Here is a 6,000-nt window from a genome sequence, read left to right on the forward strand (position 1 = left end):
ATAAATCCAAAGAGATATTCTTTATAAAAGTTAAGAGTTAGCCACGCCTACCTAAAACGGCTCGTTCTAACACGCCCCCACATACTGTTCTCAAGCCCACCGACCTCCACTCACTCAAGCCCGCCGTGTGAAACTACTTTGTTTGGTCTTCCAAAAGAGGACACGACTAGAAATCAGTGGTTAAGTTGTATTTACAACATAATTTGTTTTTTTAACCTTAAACCGCATAAACACATTTCATTTCACCAAATACACAAAATAATGTTCTTTTTAGCAACATCATATGACCCCTTTAAATATCAGTGGCGGGAAGACATTAGTTCGGCTGAACATTGTTGTGTCCAGGGTGCGAATTACACAGTGACCATCACTTTTCTTTTTTTTTTAAATCTAATTAATTATATAATGTGCCAATTAATTAATCAAAATAATCTCAAATTAATAAGATTAATTAATTAACATGCACATCATGTGCCGATTAATTAATTATTGAATTCATATTTTTCTGCAATTAAAGTTTATTAGAACTATTAAATTCTCCTTTGTAGTTGCCCTAATGAAAAGCTTATTCTTGAATCCAGAGTTAACAGTATAGTATTAGTAAACCTTTATAAAAGTGACTTATTGCCTTTACTTGACCCAATATTTAATAGGCTATAATTAGCTTATAATAATTTTTGTGACATTAATAATAAATATCATTAATGCCATATTTCTACAGTGTCAGTAACTGCATGTTAAACAGCCTAGGTGTGGTGCTGTGGATTAAATTGTTTATTTACAGTTTTGTACAGTTTACCTCTACACTTTAGTTTACATGGTCGGTGCTATTCACTCTGGTTTCTGCTAGCTTCACCACAGAGACTTTACTTTACTTACTTTTTACTTTACATATATTCCATGCATTACCTTTAGAGATTAAAACGTCACGTTTGAATTTGGTTTACCAATCAAATGCATTTATTCTATATTTTTTACTTTTGAACGACCCGTGCACCACGTATCAATCAGGTGATCGCTGCAATGTCCGCATTCACCTCTCTTCACTTCGTTCTGGCATAATCTGGAAATGGTCATGCGATGAACAATCTTCGATAAGTAAAAATGTAAACTAAAGAAAGTGAGAGAGGGGCTATTCTAAAAAAAAATGAAGAGAGAGGGGAAACCATGAGTTAGTCAGTAAAATCCCCAGCTATCAGGTTATTTTACTAAAGCTGATGATGGAGTGGAAGTTGTGAAACAGCAAGTGAACAGGTGTAGTGCCGAAATTTGCACCCTGCCAAATTATGCACCCCCTAGTATTGGTAGGTTTAGGAGTAGGTGTGGGGGAGGGGTTAGGATTAGGGGTGGGGTTGGGATTAGGCAATCAAGTAGCGACTTCAACGAGGGGGTGCATAATCTGGTAGGGGTGCAGAATTCGGCACAACACCGGGCACATGGAGCAGATAAAATCACAGCGTCGTCGTCCCCACAGATTTTAGGTTAGTTTGATTAACAAGTTAACAACTTGATGGATGTATATTGCTTTTTTGTGTTTGAACAAAGTATATTCACTTATGGGTTGAGAGAGAAACCGGTAGAAATATATCAATCGTTTTGCGTGGCATTAAGCTTTTCATTTAAACGCATTTTAAGCATTATGATTTAAAAACAACCATAGTTTTTCAAACAACCAAATGTCTACATAAAATAGCTGGATAAAAACTTTTATTATTACTATACACATAGGCTAACTTACATTGAATCTGTAGGAGTTTCTTAAGTTAACTGGTTAATATTTGTAAATGGGTCATTGAAAGACCACTAGATAGAACCATCCGATCATAGTTTGAACATTTTTCTTTATCTGAAGAATTGTAGGCTTAACAACCAAAACTCAATTAAAAGACAATATACTCACTCAGAATTCACACAATCTGGAAATAAGATGGAATCTAATTCTATGCTCTAAAATAACTTGTTAGGTCACACTTGTCGCCCAGCTCTCTTTTAAACTCTCTCTCTCTCTAGTTTAAATACATTCTCATTTGTTGGCAGCAACTTCCTATTTAGCCGTTCTGACCACAAAAAATTTAGATGTGGTTTAGAAGAGCTCATCTGTGGTACTGACATGTCACTAGTTTAGTAAAGTTATTATTAAGTTAAGTATGTGAAATACTTTGCCATTTCATTTTGTGTGAGAAATTAAATTAGAAAGTCTAAATCTACCTAGTTCAACATATCCCATCAGAAAAACTGAAAAAGTGTTCTGTATTTGTGATACTGAGACATTTTTCCCACTCTTTTAAAACTTGACTCTAGCAGACTTTTGGTCACACGGCATAGACTACTTCTCCAGTAGCTCTACTTCCGGTGCTGTGGTTGTGCCACATGGCCACACATCGCTGTTTTCTGTTTTGTAAAGCAAACTTGTGGCTTAGAGCAAATGGCAATAGGGGAAATGTTTATACTTAAAAACATTTTTAATGAAGGTTATGGAAATTTTTTTAAACATTAATGAGCATGAAATAAGTTAAAGTTTTATTTATTTATGTGGTTGAATGATTTGTGTTGGAGAAGATGAGTAAAAACAGCTGAATAACTTGACCTGCTAAAATACTTGAACCACTGTGACGTCATTTAAATGTCATCTAAACGATCAAAACAGTATTTCAGTTTGTATTATTTATTGTGCTCATAGTAATTAAACAGTATGCAATATTACTAATAATAATACTACATCCTAAACATAGGCTACAGCAGCTTCAAAATTAATGTTTGAGGAATGACTGTGTAATTATGTTGTTGAACAAAACATGAAAATGTCATACATCTTTTAAAGGATATACAGTGAAATACCGTTTTAGAAAGAGTTGGTGGTGTTTTACAATGCTGTTGTAGTGAGCTGCTTGGTTGTTGTTTTTATTTAGTAATATGAGAAATATGCTTTCTGAAGCTTCGAATCAATTGAACCAATCTTAAAATGACTCACTGTTGGAGTGAACTGAAACCCCGCACACGGAGGACATCTTCTGGTCAAAGGAACACTTCTGGAAGTCTACCGTGCTCCACAGGTATGCGAGTTGAGTACAGTTCCCAAACTCGGATTGAGAAATCTCCAAAACTATTGACTAAGCTTAAGTCAGTAGCATATTTCAAATGTTCAATAAAATCTGCCCAAATGAGTCACATTTTGCTTGATTAGCTAAAACAAGCTTAATTGATGATGCCATTTTGTCAGGACATCATTGTGGTGAATAATTTTTTTTTTCAGCACATTGTGTAATATCATTAAGGTATAGGCAATGCGATATAACGCGGTGCCATTCTGTCAGTTGTTTCTGTCACTGATATCTAATAGCCCTGTAAAAGAAGAATCATGTCACAAAACAAAAGGATTGAAGCCTTGTGTGAGATGAAGTGCTCTCATCAAAAACACTTTTGAATGAATTGTGAGCACTTATGAATGAACACTATATTGTTTCAGCTTTAATTTTACACCCAGTGGAAAGTTGAAGCCCAAAGGGAGTAGCACATTTACGAGAAAAGTGAAACGTAACCTAGGAATATGTAGGTGTTCCTGTTTCTGCTTGTCTAGGGTGTCCCAGGTGAGATGGTGCCTTATGCTTTATACCAGGAAGGACAACAAAGAAGGAAAGTCACACACCTATTATTGGGCTACTCTCTTGCACCAACGTATCAGCCAATAATCCGTATCGGCCAATAAATGCAATTATCTACTATCAGATTGTTTAAAAACAGCCGATGATCAGGGCTGATTATATCCTATCAATCAAAAGGGCACAAAAAAAAGTGTCAAACTGAAAATGTCTCAATATCCACCTCAAATGATAAGGTTGCACTATAAATAATCCTTAACTGTGTCAGAACAAATTCATCTTGATAATGTCAGATAACTTTGATATACAATCAACCAAAAATTCAGACAACTGTTAGTATGACAATATTTACACAACTATCAAGACGTTGTTGACCAATTACCAAGCAATGCTTAATTTTGTTCAGTCTGTGGTGTAAAAAGGTCGCATTAGCAATTAAAGAAAAAACACTTAAGCAAAACATGGTCAGGTCAAGAGCAGTGAGTGATTTTCTTTCTTTCATTTTTTTGGATTAACGTTAAGGACACCGACAGCAGCTAGTAAATTAGGCGAGGTCACTTTAAGAGACAATGCATCCATTATAATGATACACATCTGATTTCTTTCTCCACTGTTCACTTTCACTTTAGACATAACCGACAGTTTTTTCGAGGATACTCTCCAGGATGGATATTTTGACATAATTTTGTATGTATTTGTCGGTACAAGAGCAAGAAGAGGTAAATTCGGTGTTCAAGCGCTTTTGAGACGCGTCTCTCTGCGTGCACCCTGTGCGCACAGAAAACTGCGCGTATGTGCTGAATTGGGCTCTTTCGCATCTTTTTCTGTTTGCATGTTTAAACTGCGATTTGTATTTGTTCGTTCAGGTGCAGGAGGATGCGAAGGAGAGCTCGGTTCGGTGTTGCTGTCCATGAGACGCGGCTCTCTGCATGCGCACCAAACATGGCGCGCGAGTACTGAGTTGAGTTTTTCGCGTCTTGTGTTTAAATGCTTTAAACTCCTTTGAATGTTTAAATTGGCAAGGCTTACAAACACGTACAAATGATAAGCTTTCGTGACGAAGCGCAGCAGTGGCCCGTCAACTGTCCTGAGCATCTTTTTAGGCTGGCCTCAGCCAGTCAGTTGAGAACGCCGGGGGGCCCCCCTCAGCTGGCCCCGATAATCGTCACCACCTTTCATCCCATTAACGACGGCCCTGTGCATGGGCTTCATTTTCACTTTTTTCTTTTCTTTTTCTTTTCTCGGCGCCGGATTGCTGATGTCTTTTCACGGGCATAGTTGTCCATCAATTATGATCATTTGCATTCAGCCACAAACATGAGGTGCGAGCGGTCTCGGTGCCCTACGCAAACTGCGTACTCTGCGTGTAGGAAGCAGCGGTACTGGCTGGAGCCGATACTGGAGCGTGCACTCGGGCGCACTCTCGGGCGAGGAAGAGGGCCCTGAGTCAGTAATTTCTCCTCTTTCGATTACGGGTGAACTGGGCGGCCGGCGGGCTTGTCGTTGCAGTGACCGGAGTGCTTGACAATGGCGCGGCCTGCGGGCTTGACAACGACGGGGCAAAGCGTGCAGCGGTTTCCATGCCGCGCGAAGGGAAAACTCAGAAAACAAAAACACTTTCAAAAAAACGGAAACAAAAACGAGGAGAAGGGGCACCGCTTACTTTCTGTTCGGTCTTGTATTCTGTCACGGCTCGCCTACTGTGGCGGAAACGAGGAGGTGAAGGAGTGTGGATAAACATCAACAGTCTTTATTCTTTTAAACAATGAGGAACACAGGCAAGATCACACACGTAGACTGAGGGGTTGACGAACAATTCCCAATAGTATGTTCCTGCACAACCGGAGGCTGCAGTTTCAAGACCGCAGTTCTAGGACCCTATTCTTTTGTAACAGCGCCACCTACCGAATTGGATCACTAAAGATGGACGACATGGACAGCAATCAGAGGGAGTAACTTTAACGATTTTCAATTAAGTTTTATTTTATAACCTTAAAACGATGCAAAGTTTATGTAGCCAACGAGACAACTGCTAAGAAATAATAATGAATTCCCGATTGCTAGTTTTATTGATTATTACTTTGTTCTTAATTCGTGGCCATGTTTTCATTAAGCTAAACCTTGTTGACATAATGACTACAATAAGTAAATCTAGCCATCACATTAATTAAACTTAAAAAGATGATAAAAGTATGCTGATGTGAGATGTGTCAAGTTTACCTGTAGGTTACTGTATTAGTGTGAAAACTTGTTTGATACTCATTGTTTTAGCATATTAGTTAAGTATAAATCATCTTTCATAATTAAACTGGGCTCATTGCTTGGTTGCACCACAATATGTGTTATTAGCCTATACTTTTGGCAGTACTTTAGATTAATCTTGTTGATGCTTGAAAGGCAT

The sequence above is a fragment of the Sinocyclocheilus grahami genome, unplaced genomic scaffold, assembly GCF_001515645.1.
Source record: "Sinocyclocheilus grahami isolate Dianchi unplaced genomic scaffold, SAMN03320097.WGS_v1.1 scaffold123.1, whole genome shotgun sequence".
NCBI lineage: Eukaryota > Metazoa > Chordata > Actinopteri > Cypriniformes > Cyprinidae > Sinocyclocheilus > Sinocyclocheilus grahami.